This window comes from Gracilinanus agilis, chromosome 1 (assembly GCF_016433145.1).
Source record: "Gracilinanus agilis isolate LMUSP501 chromosome 1, AgileGrace, whole genome shotgun sequence".
In the NCBI taxonomy this organism is placed as follows: Eukaryota; Metazoa; Chordata; class Mammalia; order Didelphimorphia; family Didelphidae; genus Gracilinanus; species Gracilinanus agilis.
The window spans coordinates 275,327,851-275,340,566 of record NC_058130.1 but is presented as its reverse complement, the minus strand read 5'-3'; positions in this window follow the sequence as shown (position 1 = coordinate 275,340,566).

The window sequence follows — 12,716 nt, the reverse complement described above, 5'->3', positions numbered from 1 at the left end:
ATGTGTTGGAAATATATATATATATATATATATATATATATATATATATATATATATATATAAATGCTGATTATTTATGTGCTTTTATTTTATATCCTGCAACTTTGCTAAAGTTGTTGATTATTTCCATTAACTTTTTATTTGATTCCCTAGGACTTTTTAAGTAGACCATCATATCATCTGCAAAGAATGATAGCTTGGTCTCCTCATTGCCAATTTTAATACCTTCAATTTCTTTTTCTTCTCTAATTGCTACTGCTAGTGTTTCCAGTACAATGTTAAATAATAGAGGTGATAATGGGCACCCTTGTTTCACTTCTGATCTTATTGGGAATGCTTGTAATTTTTCACCATTGCAGATGATGTTTGTTGATGGTTTTAGATATATGCCATTTATTATTTTTAGAAAATGCCCTTCTTTTCTTAAACTTTCTAGTGTTTTCAGTAGGAATGGTATTGTATTTTGTCAAAGGCTTTTTCAGCATCTATTCAGTGATCATATGTTTTTGTTGGTTTTCTTGTTGATGTGGTTAATTATGTGAATGGTTTTCCTAATGTTGAACCATCCTTGCATTCCTGGTACACATCCCACCTGATCATAATGAATAAAGCTCGTGATCACTTGCTGTTGTCTTTTTGCTAGTATTCTGTTTAAGATTTTCGCATCTATGTTCATTAGGGAGATTGTTCTGTAGTTTTTCTCAGTTTTTGATCTACCTTGCTTTAGGATGAGTAGCATATTTGTGTCATAAAAGGAGTTTGGTAGAATTTCTTCTTTGCTTATTATGTCAAATAGTTTGTATAGTATTAGAATTAGTTGTTCCTTGAAGTTTTGATACAATTCACATGTGAATCCATCTGGTCCTGGTGATTTTTTCTTAGGTAGTTCTTTGATGGCTCGTTCAATTTCTTTCTCTGATATGGGATTATTTAAGTATTTTATTTCTTCTACTGTTAATATAGGCAATTTATGTTTTTGTAAATATTCATCTATATCACCCAGATTGCTATATTTGTTGCTATATAATTTGGAAAATAGATTTTAATGATTGCCTTCATGTTCTCTTCATTAGAGGTGAGGTTTCCCTTTTCATCTTTGATACTGATAATTTAGTTTTCTTCTTTCCTTTTTTAATTAGACTGACCAATACTTTGTCTATTTTATTTGTTTTTTTTCAAAGTACCAGCTTCTAGTCTTATTTATTAATTCAATAGTTCTTTTGCTTTCAATTTCATTGATTTCTCCTTTAATTTTTACAATCAATAATTTAGTTTTTGACTGGGGATTTTTAATTTTTTCCCTTTCTAGTTTTTTTTATTTGCATTCCCAGTTCATTTTTCTTTGCCCTCTCTAATTTGTTAATATATGCACTTAAGGATATAAATTTTCCCTTGAGTTCTGCTTTAGATGCATCCCACAGAATTTGGGAGGGTGTCTAATCATTGTTATTCTCTTCAATGAAATTATTAATTATTTTTATGATTTGTTCTTTAACTCATTTTGGAGAACCGTGTTATTTAATTTCCAATTAGTTTTTGATTTGCCTGTCCATGTGCCCTTACTGATTATTATTTTTATTGCATTATTATCTGAAAAGGTTACATTTACTGAGAGTAATTTTTAATTATTTCCTATTAAGGCTCTCTTCTTCTCCTTCTTATAATAATATTAATCACTTTCCCTTCCCATACCCTCATTGTGTGGTATAGATTATCCTAATTTTCTTATTCCTTCAACTTTCTCTTGGAGCCATCTTCTATCCCCCCTCCCCACATTTCCCCCCCATATCATCTTAGACTATTTAGTACTCCAACCTCTCCTTATGACTAATTCTTCTAATTACTATAATAGTGAGTACAATTTTTTAGAATTACACAAAATATTTTTCCATATAGGAAAACAAATAATTTGACCTTATTGAAGCCCTTAAAGAAAAAATTTTAAAAAAGTGTTTTTTTTTCTTTTCCCTCTCTTTCTTATGTACCTTTTCATGTTTCTCTTTGATTTTATGGTTGGATATCAAACTTTCCATTTATTTCTGGTCTTTTCTGTGTGTATACTTGGACATGTTCTCTCTTATTGAATGCCCATACTTTCTCCTAGAAGTATATAGTCAGTTTTGATGTGTAGGTGATCCTCGGTTGTAAACCCAATTATCTTGCCTTTATGAATGTCATGTTCCAAGGCTTGTGGTCTTGTAGTGTGGAGGCTGCCAGATCCTGTGTGATCCTGATTGGTTCTTGATATCTGAATTGTCTCTTTCTGGCTTCTTGTAATAATTTTCTTTAACTTGTAAACTCTTGAATTTGGCAATTATATTTCTGGGGGTTGTCTTTTTAGGGTTTGGTGTAGAGGATGATCTATGGATGCTTTCCATGTCTATTTTACCCTCTTGTTGAAGAACATCAGGGAAGTTTTCTTGTATAATCTCTTGTAATATGGTGTCCAAATTTCTATTAATTTCTGATTTTTCAGGAAGACCAATGATTCTCAAATTGTCTTTTCTAGACCTGTTTTCTTGATCCATCATCCTCTCAGTGAGATATTTCATGTTTCCTTCTATTTTGTCATTTTTTAGCTTTGCTTTATTAGTTCTTGCTGTCTTGGGAGATCATTGGCTTCAAGTTCTTGCCCAATTCTGGTCTTCTGCTGTACTCTTTTCATTTCCCTTTTTGGTTTGGTCTATCCTGTTTTCCAACTGTTTAATTTTGGTCTCCAGTTTGCTTAACAATTCTTTTGATTTGGGTGCATCTTTGTCCAATTGGGAGTTTCTGTCTTTTAACCTGTTAATTTTTCCTTTTGAGCTATTTACCATTTTTCTTGCTAGATCTCTTCCATCTTTCTCATGATCTCAGATTTGAACTCTCCAAGAGCTCGTGAGCAATTTTCATTTTTTGGGAAGATTTGGATATGATTTCTTGTTTGTTCTCCTCTACTGTCTGCTCTGTGGTCTGCATTTTTTTCTGTGTAAAAGTTATTGAGTGTTAAAGCTTTCTTCTTGATTTTTCTCTTTGGAGGTTCTTGGTTATGGCTTGCCATTATTATTATGCTTTTTATCTTTCTCAGTCAGAAGTCTGGGTGAGGCAGGCAGGCTCTCTGTCTATCGAGCTGTGTCGCAGTTTTTGCCTGGGTCATAGCATAGTGCTGCCACTCTCAGCTTTATCCCCATGCCCAAGGTCTACGCTCTTTAGGCAACTGGGTTCTCAATTCTACCCATTCTCAGGGTCAGGCCTCCTGCTGGTCTGCTTGCTTGCTCCTCTGTCCAGAGTTCCTTTAAGAGTCTCAGGGTGCTGCTTCCACAGTCAGGCACCCCTCTGCACTAGCTCAGAGCCCAGGGTCTATGCTCAATGACTGTGTTCAAAGTCTGTGTTCTTTAGTCTTAAGTCTTACTGCTCTCAGGAGCAGGCCCTAGTGATCCCCGGTAGCTTCTAAGAACTTAATGAATACCACAAGGATGCTCCAACTCTTGTGCACTGACTTTGGCACTGGTGTGTATGTATGGGCATTGATCAGTTCACCTTTTAGTGAGAGCTATTTCATCCCTTTCTTACATGGAAATGCCCAAATCCAAAGTATCTTCAATGCTGCACCCTATTGTGGGGTCCCATCATTCATCTGGATTTGGTTTTTGTGTTCTTTTGAGGAGTCAGGTGTATGTGGGTTAGGAGAGATTAAGCATGTTGCTTTTACTCTGCAGACATCTTAACCTGGAATTCTGCTTTAAGTTTAGAGAACACATATGTGGTTGTCTGGTTGTCTTCTGGTTGCTGTGAATCATTTTCTTTCCTTGGTGGCATGCTCAAGAAGTTCCTCTTACTCATAGCATGGCTTCATTTTAGACTCTTTGTGGAGGTATAAATATGTCTTCTATATTCAGTCTTCATTGTCCTGGGAGATGATAGGAATAATCTAAAATACTGATAGGAAGCCCCCAATACATTAAACACTTTGAAGCTTTTTAGGCCTTTTAGTGAAAGAGGGACAAAGAAATCTTTTTGTTATTCATTCAATTCAATTATGTTCAACACTTTATGAAACCATTTTGGGGTTTCTTGGCAAAGATACTGAAGCTCATTTTATAGAGTGAAAAACTGAGGCAAAAAGGTGACTTGTCCAGGGACAAATAACTATTAAGTGTCTGAGGCCAGATTAAACTCAGGAAGATGTCTTCCTGCCTCCAGTACAAGCATTTTATCCACTGTTTCACATAGCTGCCCTATACAAAGAAATACAGGACAGGTCAACACCGCTTCTCACTTCAGATGTAATCCTACCTCAGGAGCTTTCCTAGAAGGTTACACTCATCCATTTTGATCTCTCTTCTTGCACGTTAGCTCCAGTTTATCCATTGGCTTATCAGGGATATTAAATTGATCAAAAGTTTTCATAGTTAGCATGCCTTTGATTGTTTTGATCAACCTGGTTAAGATACTAGTCATATTATTTTATCCCATAAGATAGGTAGGGGTTATAATTTTATTGATTTATTCAGTTGACTATATCCTTACAAATATGCTCAACTTTCATTTCTATGTATCCTGATGGAATCTTAATCAAAGCCAGTGTCTAGCTCTTCAGCTATTTCTTTTTACCTTTAATGAATAAATGAATCCATTTATTTCATGCCTCCCTATTTCCTCATATAGGAGTAAATATTTATTCTGAACAAAGACTAGTTAGACAGAATTCCTATGACATAGGGTAAAGATAAATAGCAAAACTGGCTATAGTCTCAAACTATGCAGGGAGAACAGAATGAATAAAACAGTAATTTCCTAAATGTAACAGTAAAATGCAAATATCCCCATGACTACCATACTTAGCACTAGTTTATACAATTCCAATCTTTTTGATGCTTTCTAACATCCCTGTTGGATGAGGATAAGCATTTGAGAACTGTGACTGGGCTGCCAGATGGAAAGCTTCAGTGAGAGCTTTGTCAGCCACCTGCTATGGAAAGTGGTGGTCCAGTTCCCAATTTCCCTTTTCCATGGCATCTGTATGTCTGAATTCATACTCATAATACATAGAAATTATACACGTTGAAATATGCAATTCTTCATTTTGTATCTTCATACAGTTGTCCTTGTGGTTGTTGGGCCAGATGCCAGTCCCTTAGAAAACTGATTAAATGGTATTGCAATAGAAGTACTCAGTGCCCACTGCAAGATCAGCTTGTTGTGAGTAGTTGATAGAATTATGTGACTAAAGACTTAAGTAAAATAGATTTGATCTAACAGTTTCAATTATATATTGGAAGAAAGATCCTGGACCAAGAATCTTGACCAAAATAGCCCCAGTCAGGATTACACAGGATCTGGCAACTTTGACACTGAAGGATCTGAAGACTTGGAACATGATATTCTGGAAGGAAGGGAATTGGGTTTACAACCATGGATCAACTACCCCTCAAAATTGACTATATTCTACTCCAGAAAAGTATGATCATTTAATAAAATAGAAGATATCTAAGTATTCATGGAAGAAAAGACTAGATTTAAACAAAAAATTTCACATGTAAGTCCAAAATTCAAGGGAAATATGAAAATGTAAATAAAAAAGAAAAAAAATGATGGTCTAAATAAGATTGAATTGTTTATATTCCTATAAGGAAAGGTGATATTTGTAACTGTAAAAAAATTGTGATTATCATAGTAGTTAGTAGTTAGAAGTATACATAGACAAAGGGTTTGATAGGATGATATTCAAAAGAAAAAATAAAGGGTTAGAAAAGAAAATTTCACTAAAAGAAATGGAAAGAGAAAAGTAAAATGTGATAAATTAAATCACAGAAAGAGGTATGGGGCTGGGATCTATTACAGTGGAGAGGAGGATGAAGGGTGTGATGGTTAATAATTCAACATTACTCTCATTAGAATTAACCGAATGAGGGAAGAACAGGCAGATTCATTGGGATATTCAATTTTATCTTACCCTATAGAGAAGTATAAGGAGAATAAAAAATGGGTAGTGTGAAGGGGAGTAATATAAGGGAGGATAACTAGGGGAGTTATTAAAAGCAAAAGGGGACATAGGATATGTGCATCAAATGGTATAGAATCCAGATTTTTAAAGGAGAAAATAAATGATATTTTTAATAATTTTTATTTTTTAGAAAATTTATCATGGTTACATGATTAATGTTCTTACTTTCCCCTTCACCCCCTGACATCCTCCACCCCCCTCCCATAGTTTTCACATGTGTCATCAATCAAGACTTATTTCCAAATTGTTGATAGTTGCATAGGTGTGGTAGTTTCGAGTCTATATCCCCAATCATGTCCGCATCAATCCATATGTTCAAGCAGTTGATTTTCTTCTGTGTTTCCTCTCCTGTAGTTCTTTATCTGAATGTGGGTAGGGTTCTTTTCCATAAGTCCCTCAGAATTGTTATGGATCATTGCATTGCTGCTAGTACAGAAGTCCATTACATTCTATTTTACCACAGTGTATTGGTCTCTGTGTACAATGTTTTTTTGGCTCTCCTCCTTTCACTCTGCATCAGTTCCTGGAGGTCTTTCCAGTTCACATGGAATTCCTCCAGTATATTATTCCTTTCAGCCTTTCAGCTTCCATCACCAGCATATACCACAGTGTGTTCAGTCATTCTGCAGTAGAAGGGCATACCCACGTTTTCCAATTTTTTGCCACCACAAAAAGAGCAGCTACAAGTCTGTTTATCTATGATCTCTTTGGGGTACAGACCCAACAATATTATGACTGGATCAAAGGGGAGGCAATCTTTTATAGCCCTTTGAGCATAGTCCCAAATTGCCATCCAGAATGGTTGAATCATTTCACAACTCCACCAGCAATGCATTAATGTCCCAATTGAGCCACATCCTCTCCAACATTCATTACTCTCCTCTACTATCATTTTAGCCAATCTGCTAAATGTGAGCTGATACCTCAGAGTTGTTTTGATTTGCATTTCTATAATTATAAGAGATTTAGAGCACTTTCTCATGTGCTTATTGATAGTTTTGATTTCTTCATCTAAAAATTGCCTATTCATGTCCCTTGCCCATTTATCAACTGGGGAATGTCTTGAATTTTTTGTACAATTGATTTAACTCCTTGTATATTTGAGTAATTAGACCCTGTCAGCGTTTTTTGTTATAAAGATTTTTCCCAATTTGTTGTTTCCCTTCTGATTTTGGTTGCATTGTTTTGTTTGTACAAAAACCTTTTAATTTAGTATAATCAATCATCCCATTCACATTCAGAATTATAATTATCAGTTGTGTATTCCCCAACATTTTGGTATCCTCTCTTAGTTCTACCCCTTCTTCTTAGGCTATTTCCTTTTAAAGCAGACATTTGTTTTAAAACAGTAACCCTTGTCCCCTCCCTTGATATATTGCCCCTCATATCCCCTCCCTTGTTATTCCCCTCTTTTTATTTTTAAGGCCTAATGAATTCCCTCTCTCTTCTCCTCCCCTCCCTTTTTTGACCTCTCCACTCCTCTGCTACCCTTGGTTTATCCCTTCTGACTTTCTCAGGAGAGTTAGATAGAGTTCTATATCTCAAAGGATGCAGCTACTCTTCCCTCTCAGGGTTAATTCCACTGAAAGAAAGGTTTAAATATTTCTACTTAATGCTCTCTTCCTCTCATTCTTATAATAGCGTTCATCCCTTCCCCTTCCCATGCCCTCTTTGTGTGTAATAGAATATCCTATTTATCTTATTCATTCAAGTTTCTCTTGGTATCCTCTACTATTCATCTCCCTCTTTCCTACCCATCCCCTTATCATCTTAGACCATTTAGTATTCCAACCTCTCTCTGTAAATAATTCTTCTAATTACTATAATAGTGGATACTATAATAGTGAATAGAGTTCGCTACAGAGAATTACATATAACATTTCTCCATATATGAATACAGATAATTAGATCTTATTGAAGCCCTTAAAGAGGCAAATTTAAAATTAAGGGTTTTCTTTCTTTCCCCTCTGTTTTTTATTTACCTTTTCAAGTTTCTCTTGGATTTTATGGTTGGATATTGAACTTTCCATTTAGTCCTGGTCTTTTCTGTGCAAATTACTTGGAAATCTTCTATCTTGTTGAATACCATAATTTCCCCTGGAAGTATATAGTCAGTTTTGATGGGTAGGTAATCCTTGGTTGTAGACCCATTTCTCTTGCCTTTGAATATCATATTCCAAGCCTTGCGGTCTTGTAGCGTGGAGGCTACCAGATCCTGTGTGGTGCTGATTGGTGTTCCTTGATATCTGAATTATCTCTTTCTAGCTTCTTCTAAAATTTTTTTTTATTAGAAAGCTCTTGAACTTGGCTATTATATTTCTGGGAGTTGTCTTTTCAAGGTTTAGTGTAGAGGGAGATCTATGGATCCTTTCAATGTCCATATTGCCCCCTTGTAGAACCTCAGGGCAATTTTGTTGAATAATTTCCTTTAGTATGGAGTCCAAATTTCTATTAATTTCTGCTTTTTTCTGGAAGACCAATGATTCTCGAATTATCTCTTCTAGATCTGTTTTCTTGATCCATCAATTTCTCAGTGAGATATTTCATGTTTTGTTCTATTTTATCAGTCTTTTGATTTTGCTTTATTTGTTCTTGTTGTCTTGAGAGATCACTGGCGTCTACTTGCCCAATTCTTGTCTTTAGAGACTGATTTTCTGCTATATTCTTTTGATTTTCCTTTTCGATTTGGTCTATCCTGTTTTCTAGCTGTTTGACTTTGGTCTCCAATTTGCTTATTAATTCTTTTGATTTGGGGGCATCTTTTTCTAATTTCCCAATTCTAGCCTTCAGAGACTGTTTTTTGGTTATAATCTTTTGGTTTTCCTTTTGAATCTAGTCTGTTTGGTTCTTCAAGGCTTCAAGCTGGTCATTTCTGGTCTTCAATTTGCTTATCAATTCATTTGATTTCTGAGCCTCACTTTCTATTTGTGAAATTCTGCCTTTTAAACTGTTATTTTCTTGCCAGTTCTCTCCCATCTTTCTCATAATCTCAGATTTGAAATCTTCAATAGCTTGTGACCAGTTTTCATTTTGGGGGAAGATTTGGATATGATTACTTGTTCATTCTCCTTTGCTGTTTGCTCTGTTGTCTGGATTTTTTTCTGTGTAAAATTTGTCGAATTTTAAAGATTTCTTCTTGATCTTTCTCTTCTGGGGTTCTTGTCTCTGGCTTGCCATTGTGAGTTGTGTGCCCTCTCTGCTTTATCCTCACACCCAGTCTGTCTGTGCTCTTTGGGATCCTGTGGTCTCAGGTCTAATTTTTCTCAGGGTCAAGCCTCCTGGTGGTCCCCTTGCTTGTTTCTCTGCCCAAAGCTCCTTTAATAGTCTCAGGGCACTGTTTCCACAGTCATGCACCCCTCTGCACTGGGTCCCCACCCAAGTAGGGCCTGTGCTCAGGATCTGTGTCTGCAACTGCAATCAAGCCTGTGCTCAGGGTCTGTGTTCAAAGTCCATGTGTTCTTTAGCCTCTTGGGGTCTTAAGTCTTGCTGCTCTCAGGAACAGGCCCTGGTGACCCCAGGTAGCTGTCAAAGACTTAATGAGTGCCCCAAACTTACTCTAGCTCTTATTAGCTGGCTTTGGCCCTGTAGATGGTGTGGGGGAGGGAGGGAGTTTTTCAGCTAGTGTTTTAATAGAGCTATTTTACCCCCTTTTAGTATGGAAATGCCCTGATCCCATGTACTTTCAATGCTGCGCCCTGTTGTGGGGTCCCTTCATTTGTCTGGATTTGTTTTTATGTCCCCTTGAGGAGTCCTATATGTTTCAGTTAGGAGAAGTTAAGCAGCTGCTTTTTACTCTGCCACCATCTTAACCTGGAAGCCCAATACTAAAGGATTTTAAGAAGGAAATAGGCAGTAAAACCAGAGTTCCCCTATCAGAATTAGATGAATCTAGCAAAAAATAAAAAAAAGAAAGAAGTAAAGGAACTGAATGAAATTTTAGAAAACTTGATTTTATAGATGTAGGGAGAAATCTGAATAGGGATAAATATGAATATTCCTTTTTTTCAGCAGCACATGGTACATATCAAAAAATTCAACATATACAAGGGCATAAAAACTTGAAAATTAAAAAGCAGAAAAGCAAAAAAAATAAGTGTAACTTTTCCTGATCATGATGCAATAAAAAATATAATAAATAAGATTTCATAGAAAGGCAAATCAAAAATTAATTAGTAACTAAATAATTTAATCTTTAAAATGGGTAGGTCAAAGAACAAATAATAAAAACAATCAATGATTTCATTAAAGAGATCGGCAATGAAGAGAAAACATATCAAAACTGATAGGAAAGGGGCAGCTGAATAGCTCAGTGGAGTGAGAGTCAGGCCTAGAGACAGGAGGTCCTAGGTTCAAACCCGGCCTCAGCCACTTCCCAGCTATGTGACCCTGGGCAGGTCACTTGACCCCCATTGCCCACCCTTACCAATCTTCCACCTATGAGACAATACACCAAAGTACAAGGGTTTAAAAAAAACTTATAGGAAACCATTAAAGTAGTACTCAAAGGAAAATTTATTTCCATGATATCAATAGAATAGAGAAAAAGTAAATAAGTGAACTGGGCATGTAACTAAAAAATCTGGAAAATGAAGAATCAAAGGAGAAATTAATAAAATTCAAAATAAAAACTATTGAACCAATAAATAAGAGTAGGAGTTGGTTCTGGTTAAAAAAATTCTTCTAACCAATCTTTGAGACATGTGTCAAAATGACGTGTCAAAAATCAATAGCAAGACAGAGAGGGGGCTCTCCTGTGGAAAACAACTTGAAAGAGAGGGAGAGAGAATTGATTTTTAATGGAAAAATGGGAACTGGAAATAAAACCTGCCATGTACTGGACTAGGTTCCAAGCCTGACCACATACAAATTTTGAGATCCCAGCACCCAGTTTATACAACAGCAGATCATCCCACATCCCACATGCACCTTTGAAGTTTCAAGACCAACCCATAGTGAGGCTTGAAAATCCATAAAGCATCATCATTTCAAGTCTGGGCTGCAATGAAGACCTAACCTCACAGAAAATTAGCTCAGAGTGAGGTGCCGTCTTACACCTAGTAGACTGGCCAATATGGCAGAAAAGGAAAGCAATAAATGTTGGAGGGGATGTGTCAAAATTGGGACACTAATACACTGCTGGTGGAGTTATGAATTGGTCCAGCCATTCTGGAAGACATTTTGGAATTATGTGCAAAGGGATTTGAAAGACTGCCTGTCTTCTGATCCAGCTATACCACTACTGGGTTTGTACCTCAAAGAGATAATAAGGGAAAAGACTTATATGAATATTTATAGCCTCTCTTTTATGGTGGCAAAAAATTGGAAAATGAGGGGATGCCCATAGAGTAGGGAATGGCTGAATAAATTGTGATATCTGATGGTGATGGAATACTATTGTGCTGAAAGGAATGATAAACTGGAAGAATTCCATGTGAACTGGAAATACCTCCAGGAATTAATCCAGAGTGAAAGGAGCAGAACCAGAACATTTGTACATATAGCCTGATGCACTGTGGCACAATTGAATGTAATAGACTTTTTTACTAACAGAAATGCAATGACCCAGGACAATCCAGAGGAACTTATGAGAAAGAACTGTGGGAACAGAAATCGAGAAGAAAAAAACATATATCAATCATGTAGTTAGATGGGGTTATGATTAGAGTTTTGATGTTAAAAGATCACTTTATTGCAAATAGGAATAACATGGAAATAGGTTTTGAACAATGATACATGTATATAACCCACTGGAATTGCTTGTCAACTCTGGGAGGGGGGGAGGGAAGAGGGGTATAAAAATCATGAATCATGGAATCGTGGAAAAATATTGTAAATTAAAAAAAAATAAAAGAAAAAGAAAAATAGCTCAGAGTGCTGAGTCCTGCAAGCCATCAGCAGAAACAGAATCATCAGCTTTTAGAACTTCCAACTCATATGCAAAAACTGGATAGAAAATTAGCAAATAGCTAAAGAAACACCTAACCATAGAACATTTTTTATGGAAACAGAGAGGAAGGCAAAGAATCAATAGGGGACAGGGAGATCCAAGCAACCACATGTAAAACTTTAAAGAAAAATGGGAATTGGTCTTAGGTGCTGAATAAACTAAAAAAAGGAATTAGAAATCAAGTAAAAGAGGTGGATTAAAATGTTAAAAAATGAAATTAATTCAAAGATAAATAACAGCTTAAAATAAATAAATGTTCACTGAAAAATTAGCACAAAAATTCAATAAAGATATGAGTTCCATGAAAAGTAGAATTTACCAGATGGAAAGGGAGGACCAAAACATCATGGAATAAATTCATTCTTTAAACATTAGAATTTGGCAAATGGAAGCTAATGACTTCATGTGACATCAAGAAATAATGAAACAAAATAAAAAAAGTAAGAAATAGAAGAACATATGAAATATATCATCGAAAAAAACCTTACCAGAAAAATAGATTCAAGAGAGAAAAATTAGGTATTATTGGAATACCTGAAAGTCATGATAAAAAAAGCCTACACATCAAAGTAAAATAAATTATCAAAGAAAACCACTGATATTCTGGGACAGGAGGGTAAAATAGAAATTGACAAAATCCACAGATCACCTCTTGCAATAAATCCCCAGATGACAACTACCAGGAATGTTATAACCAAGTCCAAGAGCTCCCAAATTAAGGGAAAAACACTGCAATCCTCCAGAATGTAGCAAATAAAATAGAAAGAATATTTATTAATCTGA